We start from the raw sequence: 11,892 nt of genomic DNA, 5'->3' as shown, positions 1-11,892 counted from the left end.
GTGAGGCCATTCGCCACGCGGCCGCGTTACGATTAATTTATTCGCCGGCGAGAATCAAATACCAAGCTCGAATGAACGTAAATGCCTGGAGCTCTGGAAGCCCGGATCAAATGAGGATATTTTAATAAATGAAACAGCCGTATAATCCTTGAAACGAGCCCTTTCGTTACCTGTATTTACTTTTCCAGATAACCATCGCCATTCGACGCTCATTTCCGAATAGTTGCTCTATTCTAGCGAAAACAAGATTCCACGAAACGGATTCCATTAACGCGTAGAAATTATTCAACATCGATATTTTCTTTGCAGAGGGGAATATATAATATAATTTTTGAATATACGGTGCACAATTATACGTAGTTGGTAAATAATCACAATTTCTCGTACCGCGCTCGAGTCCACTTCGAAGGATATTTTTGTTAAAATTTCCCCATTTTTCAATATTTGTCGATTGTAGTATCATTTCCCAGATAGTTGAAAATACGGCTCTTGTTTATTCATTATTATTTTAGAAGGTATTTTTATTTTTCATTTTTCAATGTTTACCGATATTTTTATCGTACAATCGAAAATAATTTGGATCGCGAAAAATTGATAGTGTCGTTCGATGGATATTTTGTTACGGTATTGGCAATTTTGTAATTGGAGAAGGAAAATTGATGGAAAACACGACTGGTTATGACTTTTTGATTTTTCGTTAAACTCATTGGGTAAGAAAAGTCTAATCCGAGTATATACGTCAATCATGGCCGTGGACACGAATGCGTATTAATTCTTTTATCCGTCGTCGGCGTACCACTTTTCAATTCCATTCGCACGAATTTTCGATCAATTCTCCCAGAGAAACAGCGAGACCAGTAATTTTAATAATCGTTTAAAATAGTGACATTGATTGGATCGAAGTGCGCGAGAAATATCGTCGCGGTTTGAAGCTTCGAAATATCAATCTGTTGAAAACGTTATCTCACTAATTTAAAAGGTTGAATTATTCCGAAATATCACGTATTTTATTTAGATAACACACCGGTGTGTTTTAAATTCCTTGTGGAATTCGTGCCAGAACTGTTTCCTGACTTTGGAAATTTGCATTCTTCCGGGCTGAAAACTTCGTTACACATAATCTATATTCTTCAAAAACAGACTCTAAATGTGAAAATAATAATATCGAGATTAATACTACACTTTAAACTTCGTTACTTATAATCTACACTTATCGGTGGCAGATTCTAAATACGAGAATAATAATATTGAAATAAAGAAAACCTTTTTTTGCCATATCTTCCACATTTATGAGAATCTAGGGCGTTTAATTAAATTCGTGCAATAATCGACCAAACATCAAACTACAAGCTTAAAAAGTTTCCACTGTAAAGACTTGAAATTTTCTATAATTCACTATTGTAATAATTTAATCATGTACTGCGCGAAGTTGAAAAGTTGACCTCTGAAAAAAAATTACCAATCCTATCTAATTAGACGTTTTACGAAAAAATTGCTCTACACTGTCCACATTCCCTTTACACACGATACTACATTCCCCTCGATTCAGATGTCATCTTTCCAACTCTCACCTGTACAATACACGCGTGAGAAGATTGCATCTGAATTTATAGCTGGTCCTATTCGTTGAAGGGGCCATTTTTTCGTGCACCAGAAGACTAAGACTCCCTGTAACTTCCGTATGCAATTTTCTCGTGCGTGAACTATACATTTAACGTTCTCTCTATAGCGCGAACCGGTGAAGAAGAAAATATTCGAGAACGCCTTGGACTACGCGAATAAAAAACGCCACTTTATTGAATCGCGGAATTAACAATCCTCTGGCGGTAAAAAAAAAAATTAATAAAAAAAACGCATGCGGAAGGAACGCTACTGCACGCTCCGAATTATTCTTTCCAGGTCGCGAAATTTACGCGAGCAACGAGATTAACTTTTTAATTAATCCCCCTCGCTGCTTACCGTTATTTTATCCAGCGGGATGTCGGGTCGACGGACGCGAGCCGCCCGCGCGGAAAACGCGCGACGGGTCGATCATTAAATGAATCCAACGAATCGATCCGCCTAACAATACCGGAAATTCCGTGTAACCCATTTTGGGTGTCGGTTTCGTGGAATTTTGATACACGGTATAATGAAGTTCGTCGTTCCAGACTGGACAGTGAGAAATACTGTCCAGCGGCCATCGGCCCCGGAAGATCGCTTATCGCTTTGTAAAAATATACAGGGACGATCTGGGAAAGTGTACACCAAAATGACCGAGTATCATATAATCCGGAAGAGGGGGAGTGGGTGTAAACAAATTTGTTCACCTGGAATGATTTTTGTTTCTCGGACGATTCTTGAGAAATTTATTGCGCCGGAGATATAAATTTGAAAACATTATGCTCGTGGAGTGCGAAAATATTTGTATTATTTTCTCATAGCACGAGATGGTTTCTGTTCTTCGTGGCTCTCGAATAAAAACGATCGAAAAAAGATTCTTACTTTTGTGTGGAACGTTTTTTTTTTTTGTAAATATTCCGACAGAAAAAATTTGGACAGTTTTGCATTCTCTCTTTAATAAACGAGTATAATTTATTTATCAACGCGAGAATTCTGTGAACATTTAATTTCACCGGGTAAGAGAAACTTAATTTTGAATCAGGTTAAGTAAATATAAGAAAAATGTTGGCCAGAGAAATTCTCTCTTCCTTCTAGGAGAGGGTAGGGCGGGGGATGCTTTGAAACCGTTTGGAAACCACTGGTCCAGAGAATGGTCTGGAGCCTGCTGGCTATTATTTCAACGAATTCGGGCCGATAGATCGGGAGCAGTTAGGACGACGAAAGGAAAATTGATTTTGAAGGATAATCTACCCCGTACGGATTTACCAGCGGCGTTCAGGGATGGGAATAGAAAGTAAAAAGAAGAATAGAGGGTTCGTGAGATTCTAGTGGAGCGTTATCTGAGCGTTAAGTAGCGACCCTCGCGGGCCGCTTCTGTAAAACTGGAGGTAAAACGATAAGGGACTTCATTTCCTCGTTGGCGATATCGCGGCCGGAAATCTTTGATGGTCTTATTCTGGGGAGAAGTGGTTAATTATACGCAACACTAAGAATTCTAGCTAGACTTCTTCAGATATGTACGCTAAAGGTGGCTAATCGCTCCGAGGACAATGTGTGTTAGCACCTGGACTCGGTTCGATCAAACTGATCATCCTTCCATAGTCTTCTCTCTTGCTCGATTTACGATAATTAAATCACCTGGTCTCGACGTAAGTACTTGTGACCCTAGTCTACCCCTAATTTTGGGTTGGTTAGTTAGTGTCTCGAGAATTCTTCGTGTCCTGGTAGCACAGTTCTGGGGGTTATTTAGATAGATGTTTAGACAGTCAACATGCCTTAGTGTAACGTTACACAATTCCGAGGTTGCCAGAAGCGATATCCAGGGAGTTAGAATACTTCGGTATCACGTTCTACGGTGCTGGAGTTATTAGTACCTGGACCTCAAGAATGAGAATTGTTTCTATTATAACTTGAAAGTCTGGAGCTGTCGGTATCGGTGTCTTAAGAGCTGGAACTCGTATCTACTATACTCCACGATTTTGAGATTGCTGTAATCGATGACGAGATAGTAGAAACGTCTCGACATAATGTTCCACGATTCTGAGGTTGCCAAAAGCGGTGTCTAGGGAGTTACAACACGTCAGTATCATGTTGTACAGTTCTGAAGTTATTAGCACCTGTGTTTCAAGATTGAGAACTCTCTCCCATACCCCAGAATTCTAGAGTCGTCAGTGTGAGTGTCGTAAGAGCTAGAACCTCTTGACCTCTAAATACCCTTAGTTCTGAGACTACTACAATCTGCTTAGACTATTGTGACTCTTCACTGTCAGATTCTACAATTGTAGAGGTCTTGACATTGCTAATCTCAGTAGTCAAAACTGTCACAATTCGTCAATCATTTTTATGTTTCTTGAATAGTCAATCTCTAACATTAATATACTATAGACAAAAAATAGTTATCACTAAGTTTCTTTTAACTACATGAAAAAAGTTTCTAGCACAATGTGAACGGTTTTGAAGGAGCAATGATTAATATTACTTACGAAAAAAGAAACACATTTTTTATACATAAAAATTCACAACCTTGATGAAGAAAGACCTCGATTAATATTTTTCACCGGAGAAAATAAAATAAAAAAAAAATATCTTAAAAGATTTTTAATACAAAAAAAAAGAAGAAAAATTATCTCGATCGATATTTTTCACGAAAGAAACATACTTCATACCTCCTTCAACCGAGACACCTTACTCTCATCACAAAGAATCTCATTCTTGTGACAATAATCCAATAATCATACGCGAATTCTCTGTGCTCCTCACGAACCCGATTAAAGTTCCATCCGTTCTTTATAGCTCTATTTTAATACTCAGCGTGCATCACGACCGAGTCGGGTCAACATCGGAGATTGCTCGTCGATGCCTCGAACACGCGACGGTTCTTTCGCATTAATTTCTCGGTCGTGCAAACAGCGAGTCGCACGAGCGCCGATTACGCGATTATTAATGCGATTATTTATCAAACCGTCGGGATCGACGGCTATGAATAACGTTAAATATCTCTCGAGGAAATCTGACATTGTCGCAACCGCGAAACCACAAAACAAAAAAAAAGAAAAAAAAACAACCGAGCGAGAAGGTCGTCGCGGCCGCCCCGAGCAAAAGAGGAACAAGGAGTACACGTGAATCGAAGCGATGGCGGGAAGGAGGCGATTAATTACGCGCTTTGAAAACGCGTGACGCTGTCGCGCGAAAGCGCCGCGAAAGCTCGTCGGAAATTGTTTGGAAGCTGAACCGGGCTCATTTCAATAATCCCTGGATTGCTCGATTTATCGTAACTCGGACGTGATTCCATCGGTCGTAATTAATTACCGGCCCGATCGATACTGGTATCGGGATTCGATGTTTTTCGTCAACGTTGTCACGTTTAAATTAGTATCGTTCCATTGTCTTTTTTTAACACCGGGAACGTCGAACGTGACTTTATGTAAATTTCAGACGCGACGAGAATGCATCAATCGGGATAAATTCTGTTTAAAAAATTGAATTGTTTCAGGTATCGATGTCTGGTGAAATTGTTTGAAAATGTTCTGCATTTTTTACTTTTCATGGTGAATGTCATGGTGAATATACTGGACGGTAATGTTTCTGCGCCTGTTTTTTTTATTTACGATCTGAATGTTTAATCCGAAGCGAGAAGATGTCACCCGAACATTTTTAACGCTTTGGAAGATTTTATTCTTTCCTAAAAATTGTCTGAAAGAAATGAAAAAATTCTTTTACTGGTTACTTTTATAGTTATGGTGGATACTGAACGACAATGTTTCTGCACTTGCTTTTTTTTTATTTATAATCTGAATTTTTAATTTGTGTTTACCATTTTCAACAATTCGGGAAAATCGAATGTATTGTTCTTAACTTATTCTCATTATTTTCAACGTTTCGGTATATTTTATACTCTCCCCCTCCTTGTGGATGCAATATGTAAAATTAATATAAAATAATCCAGATTAATGTAAAGTGGAACGGAGGAAAAAAGCAACTGGGTTTATTTTTTATAAATTTACGCGACAGGAAAGTTATAAAAATTATCCACGGTTACGTACACATATGCAGACGTATAACTTTTCTATCTAGTAGGTTAATACAATTTTTTCCTATTCAATACATCACATTGTTCTTTTATGTTAATTTTACACACTGTTTCTAAAAGTAAAAGAACGAAACGGCTTGAAGCATGAAAAATACTTACAACGACTTTACCGCATATTATAATAGTTTATTTACACCAAACGAATAATTGTTACTTTTTCCCATGGACCCTGTATATTTATTAATATTAATATAATTAATATTAATTTCTCTTTTTATCAATATAAAAAATATGAGTTTCTCTCATGAATATTTATATAATTGTTTTCTCTAACAACTAATTTTTATACTCGCATTTACACCAAGAGAATAATTCAAACTGTTACTATTCTAATCGATCAACATTTTTTTCAATTCAACCCTGAATACTTATAATCCTTAAATTTTTTATTCATATCTATCGTATTCCCCATCGAGCGCTGCCCTAAACGACGCTAATGCTTCGGTGAGTGTGTGCATCGCGAATGCAGTCGATGCATTTCTACCCCAGGAATCGTTCGCGGAATTACGCGATCGCACGCGAGCCGGCGCGCGCAAGTAGTTTCCCATCCGACGCCGTGTTGCAAAACAATCGCCTCGTAGATCGAAATTTTTTTTCATCCGCATGGAAACCGTACAAAATCGGTTTGCGTGTCGCAGGCTGTCGACCCCGAGCGTTTCAACGTTGTCGTGTGAGGACGTATTAACCCCGAAACTTTCGCATCCACGACGAGCAACGTTGCAGCTCTCGATCGTGGAAATAAAATTCGAAAGGAAACAGAACGATGCGCTGTAGAATCTGACTGTTATTCGTTGAAAAATGCATTTACTTCGAGACACCGTGGGGTACCTTTTCTTACGAAGGAAAGCCGCGAAACTTCATAACTGTCCGATGGATTTGCGTTTCGTGCACGGTCACATAAATTTCACACGAGAATGACAACGCTTCTCGAGCCTGGGCGTAAGAAATACATTCGTATGCAACCGACCGTTGCACCAAACGCGCAAAATACTTCGAGAACGCGCAGATTTTCCCAAAAATGGCCTTTACGGCGGAAAATTAGTTTCAACGAAAAATATTTGTTCCAATACGTGTTTTTACGATAACCAGGATTGGTAAAATACGATGAGACAGTCTGAGACACGTGACATCACGAAAATGCTACCTATAGAGGGGATTGCATGGGGCACCAATTATAAAATATACGATATCTCGCTTAGAAAGGATTTTACAAGAAAAGCGTACATAACCGAAGTTTTTGGAAATTAAATTTTCTAACTTTTTCGTGGTATACGAATTTGTCGTATATTTGATCTTTCATCTAGAAATTATCTCAATATAAGAAACTTGGAAAAAGTTATTTCGCTAATGAAAATTACTTATAATTGTATTTATTTAATATTGAGTAAATTGTGCAAGAACATCTCAGGGAATCCTGTAAATTGATGGTCACGATTTTCTATAATTGTAAATTCTTCTGCACGTCGATCAGTTTGTTCAATTTCTGTACATACATTAAAACAAAATGGTCAAAGCGAAAAGTAATATTGCATGATCCTGCAAAATAAGAATAATCTCATTGGAGTTAATTAGAGTCGGGTTGCACAATAAATTTATGTTTAATTAAGTGAAATATTAAAATCGAGGTGAACAGTGTACTGTAATTATTTTACCATTAATACTTGAGGCCGACGAGTGATGTAATTATTAAATACAAATGTCACGTTGAAATTGTAAAATAAATTACCCGATCAAAGCAAGAAATAACATCCCCGAGATTGAATTTAAAATAATATCATTCGCGTTCGATGGACAAATAAAATTACACAGACGGACGAACGGAATAATATCGAAATGAGTCGTTTTATTTATTTTTTTTTTTTCGAATATTTGAGACACGATTTTCGAAATTCTCTTGAATTTATCCGAAACCGTTTTGTTATGTTCGATAAATAACTAACAACGGTAGCAAACGTCGGTTAATGGGCGACACGGGAAGATCAATTCCAGCACTTCCGTCAACGTCGTTTAATTTAGGATTGTTAATTAGAACCCTCGAATGACGTGTAACGATCAAATCTGCCTGTTTATTCAATCTCGCTTATTTCCCTTAGGAAGCGGTTGTAACCGACACGGAGGCTTGTTTATCGTCAACATTTACTCAAGACAAATTACACAGTAATTTCAAATGACTTCTCATATTTCCACGCTACCAGAATTATTATCGTCGCTCTGCTAAACTTCGCAATTAATTTCTCGAAATTCAGTGAAACACGAAAGCTCGAGTGTTAACATCGAGCGACTTCAAAAGCTCGCATCCTCACCAGTAGAAATAATCATCGTCGATCGAAATTCGTCCAAATTTTTCCCCAATGACCGTTCTGTTTCCGAATTTCCAAGTCAATTTTTCGCGAACACTTTAAAAAACAATTCCTGCAAATACGAAGGAACTTGACTCTCCGAATGCACGCCGCGAAACGCGCCAAAGCTAACCCGGTTCAGGTGATGAGAACTTGTAAGTTACCAGGATAGATGGCGCAAAACTTGTAAATTTATATTACCATCGTGCCACGTACGGTTTAATAGATACGTAGACACAAATTTTTCGGCCAACTTGCGAAAGTGCACTCGGGGGGCCTATACTCTCCCCCCACCCTTCTTCAGAACAACTTAGAGCCCAACCTTTCTATCCTCGGCTACCCTACTTCGCGAGATCCACTTTCTCGAAGTACTGCTTTCCAAAACCGCGATGCGTCTCTTCAACAGCCATCATGCTCGAGGAGATTTCGACGCTCTAAATTATTCACCGAATTTAATGGAACCCGAGCCTTACCCTTGTTTAATTTATAATTACCCGAAGTCAGTGTTTCAGTGGCTGGTGTCGAGAGCGCCACTATATCTCTGGTACACAGAGCTTTTCGAGTTTCAATATCCTTTAGCAAGGTGACAACATTTTCCAGACGTGACTCGACATTGTGCTTCGGGTTAGAGTTTCCCAACCCGTGTTTTAGAATTTCGTAATATCATTTTCGTTGAATAAATGAATAATTTTTTTCAACTAGTCTCCGTTATACGTGATACAATTATTTCTTTCGTAACAGACAGAAACATAAAAGTGTTATTAATCCAGAAAGGTTGAGAAACACTGTTTTAAACTTCAGTGGCCCGGTTACCTACTGCAGGCGTTTTTTCTTTCTTTTCATTTCGGAGACATACTCTTCAATATACATAGGAAATTCCATTTTCAGATCTGAATATTCTTCGATACTCCGCTTCAAATTTATCTTGAAACTTAACATTCACTTTTTGTTATTTACAATTATCGGTTAAATAAGCAAATAAAGTATACCCTCGTTTGTTGTCATTCGATGATTAATTTAGGAAAAAGGAACCTAAAAGTACGAATTGTGTCATAAACGTTTAGGTGTTTGCATCATCTGTTCGTCTTAATAAAATAAAAATATATACAGAGGTTCGTCTCTTGACAATTCATACAAGAGATGACGACGAAAGCTGTCTGGCGCGAGGCTGTTCTCGCATTCTCGAAGCGAGGCGGATAAAAATGGCTCAGGGGTGTGGAGTAAGGGAGGGCGGTATTCTTTAACCTTTAACCGGTTTACTCGCGATGTAAAATGCATTTGCGAGCTAGTTGCAGCGCGAGTACGTAAAGCGTATTCATGAATGACCCGGTGTCTCGTACGGTCGTGGCGGATATACCTACAACGCAACGTGGGTCGTGTAATGGCGCGTGAATTATACTCACGACACCCTACCTTCGAAAAATACAAGGCAAACTACCACGGGACGCTATATTTTCAACCGCATTAACGGAACTTCTGTTATCGTGGCCGTGCAGAATCGCGATTATCACGAGCGCGTATTACGAGCCACTTATGCTTTCGACGATTCGTATTTCGCGCGTTTCGCTGGCGCAAACTGGTGGGAAACCGAAGAACTTGAATCGGGTACAGGGTGTTTCATAAGACACATCACTGCGGATTGGCTGACACTCGATTGATGATATTTGATTTTCAGTTTTGGTCGAGAATAAAAATGAAAAAATTAGAATTCGAAAAGAAACCACCAATATCTAATAGCGAAAAAATTAGCGGGCGAGTGACCTTGAACGGCCAATTTCAGAAGCTTGAACTATAGAGGCACTCAGTACCTCCGTGAATGGATGTATTTTTAAATGAAGAATTATTTAATTACATTTCTCATTCCTTTGGAAGATGGTATTAAAATTACATATGATTTGAGGTAATAAGTATACTATTTGAAAAAATCTCGTAATTCTGTTCGAATGAAATTGTGATGTCGGGGCAGGCGCGGATTAAAAGCTGTTTGATCTCAAGCTTGGAGTAACGACGTAGGTACGGTATCGTGTGTAGAAATTACGCTGGCAATAATATTAGCACGGAATTGACGTAATTAAAATGCAAAGCACACTTCGCCGGCGTAAATGAGGTACAAATAAACGATTACGAGGGAAAGGGGGCAAAAGAACGGAAAAGGGAATTGCATTCATCGTTTGGCCGCTGCTGGCGAATATAAATTCCCGGGCTTGCTGTGAAGCTCTCGCCGGTTAAGAAATTTGAAAAAAAAAAAAAAAGCATATGTCGTGAATATTCATGCGTTAATACGGCATGCGTAATGATGAAAAAGTTGTTCCCTCGCGTTCTCGTGGATATATATATATATATATATATATATATATATATATATATATATATATAGGCACCACTTTACGCGCATTCGAAACGACGAAGTGCCACTATAAACCGATGCCACGACCGCTATAGCCGACCTCGCCTACGATCCAAATATTAAAAAGTTGCCTCTCACGTGACATTCTACGCTCTTCTCTGTCGTCGAATAATCTCCTTGACCAGGATCACGAATAACAATGACCGATTACGAATCGAAAACGACTTTCACAGTTTCCAAAAGTACAACACGTTACAACACCGAAAACACGGATGTTATCACCGGAAAAAACCTGCAAGCTCGGGTGTAAACAACAGAGAAATTCGAAAACACGAGATTTATCGTCGAAAAAACCCATAAGCTCGGCCTTTAACGACGATAAATCTCGAAAGCTCGGATGTCCGCGACGAGGAAACTCGAGATCTCGACCGTTAACGGAGAGAAACCCTGCAAGCTCCGGCGTTGCCAACGAACGAACTCTAAAGCTCGTATCTTATTAGTAACAGAATCGATGTTTGCGTCTATTTTGGTGCGAGCTTTCGGAATCGGAATCGTTCTAATTAGCAAAAACAATCGAACTTGATAATTCGTATACCGTGTAATAAACAAACCGTACCGGATACAAAATAACTTTTTATCGTACGTGAAAGATCTCCGTTCAACTAATCCGGAAAGTATTAATAATGTTGATCACGCAACGAGATAAACAATCTGCTCTTGCGACATACGCAGCTTCAGAATAATCCGCATAAGGCAGGACGGTTCGCACGCGAGCGGCAATCGAGCGAAAGCTCACGCGACGCTTCCTTTTCCGATTTCCTCTCTTTTTTTCCTAACCTGTTTCGCTCAAACGATTAGCTGGCTTCGTCGTTGGTCCTATAGGATGCAATTTGCCACTGGCAGCGTGCTTTCACCACGAACTCGCGTTTTCATTTCCTCCGCAGAGCTTTCCGCACCGACGACGCTCACTTTCCTCGAGCTATCGGAATCGGAATCATTCGTCACGTGCGTCCTTTCTCTTCGTCGATTATAAGATTCACCTCGAAACCCGAGAACCAACTCGAAACGGAAATCGAATTTCCAAACGTTGAATATACAAACGTTCCGTCGTGTCAGAGGCTTCACGCTCGCACGATTTGAAGCAATTTAATGGAATTGTATTGTGCAAAACTGTGTGACGTAAATTTGCGACGCGAAGTTGTATCGATTGGAAGAAAAAAAAAAAGAAAACAATAACAAGGAAAGAAAATTTACATCGATTTAATTTACAAGTCACGAAGAAGGTAATCGTTATTTTTCGTGCAAGTGCACATACTTTTATCAACGTAGCTGTAGAAAAGCAGTCACGCAACTTTGGTAAATTTCTTTCTTTTTTCTTATCAAAAAAAAAAAATTATATCAAATATTCACTCGTCGTGTATCTTATTCTAACATCTCGTTGAAAATTTCAGGTAGAAAATTGCGTAGGTCTGTTGAAGGAAAAAAAGCGACTGCACTTTATGGACGCATCGTTA

The sequence above is a fragment of the Ptiloglossa arizonensis genome, chromosome 4, assembly GCF_051014685.1.
Source record: "Ptiloglossa arizonensis isolate GNS036 chromosome 4, iyPtiAriz1_principal, whole genome shotgun sequence".
NCBI lineage: Eukaryota > Metazoa > Arthropoda > Insecta > Hymenoptera > Colletidae > Ptiloglossa > Ptiloglossa arizonensis.
The sequence above is the reverse complement of the archived record's forward strand: the minus strand, read 5'-3'. Positions refer to the sequence as shown.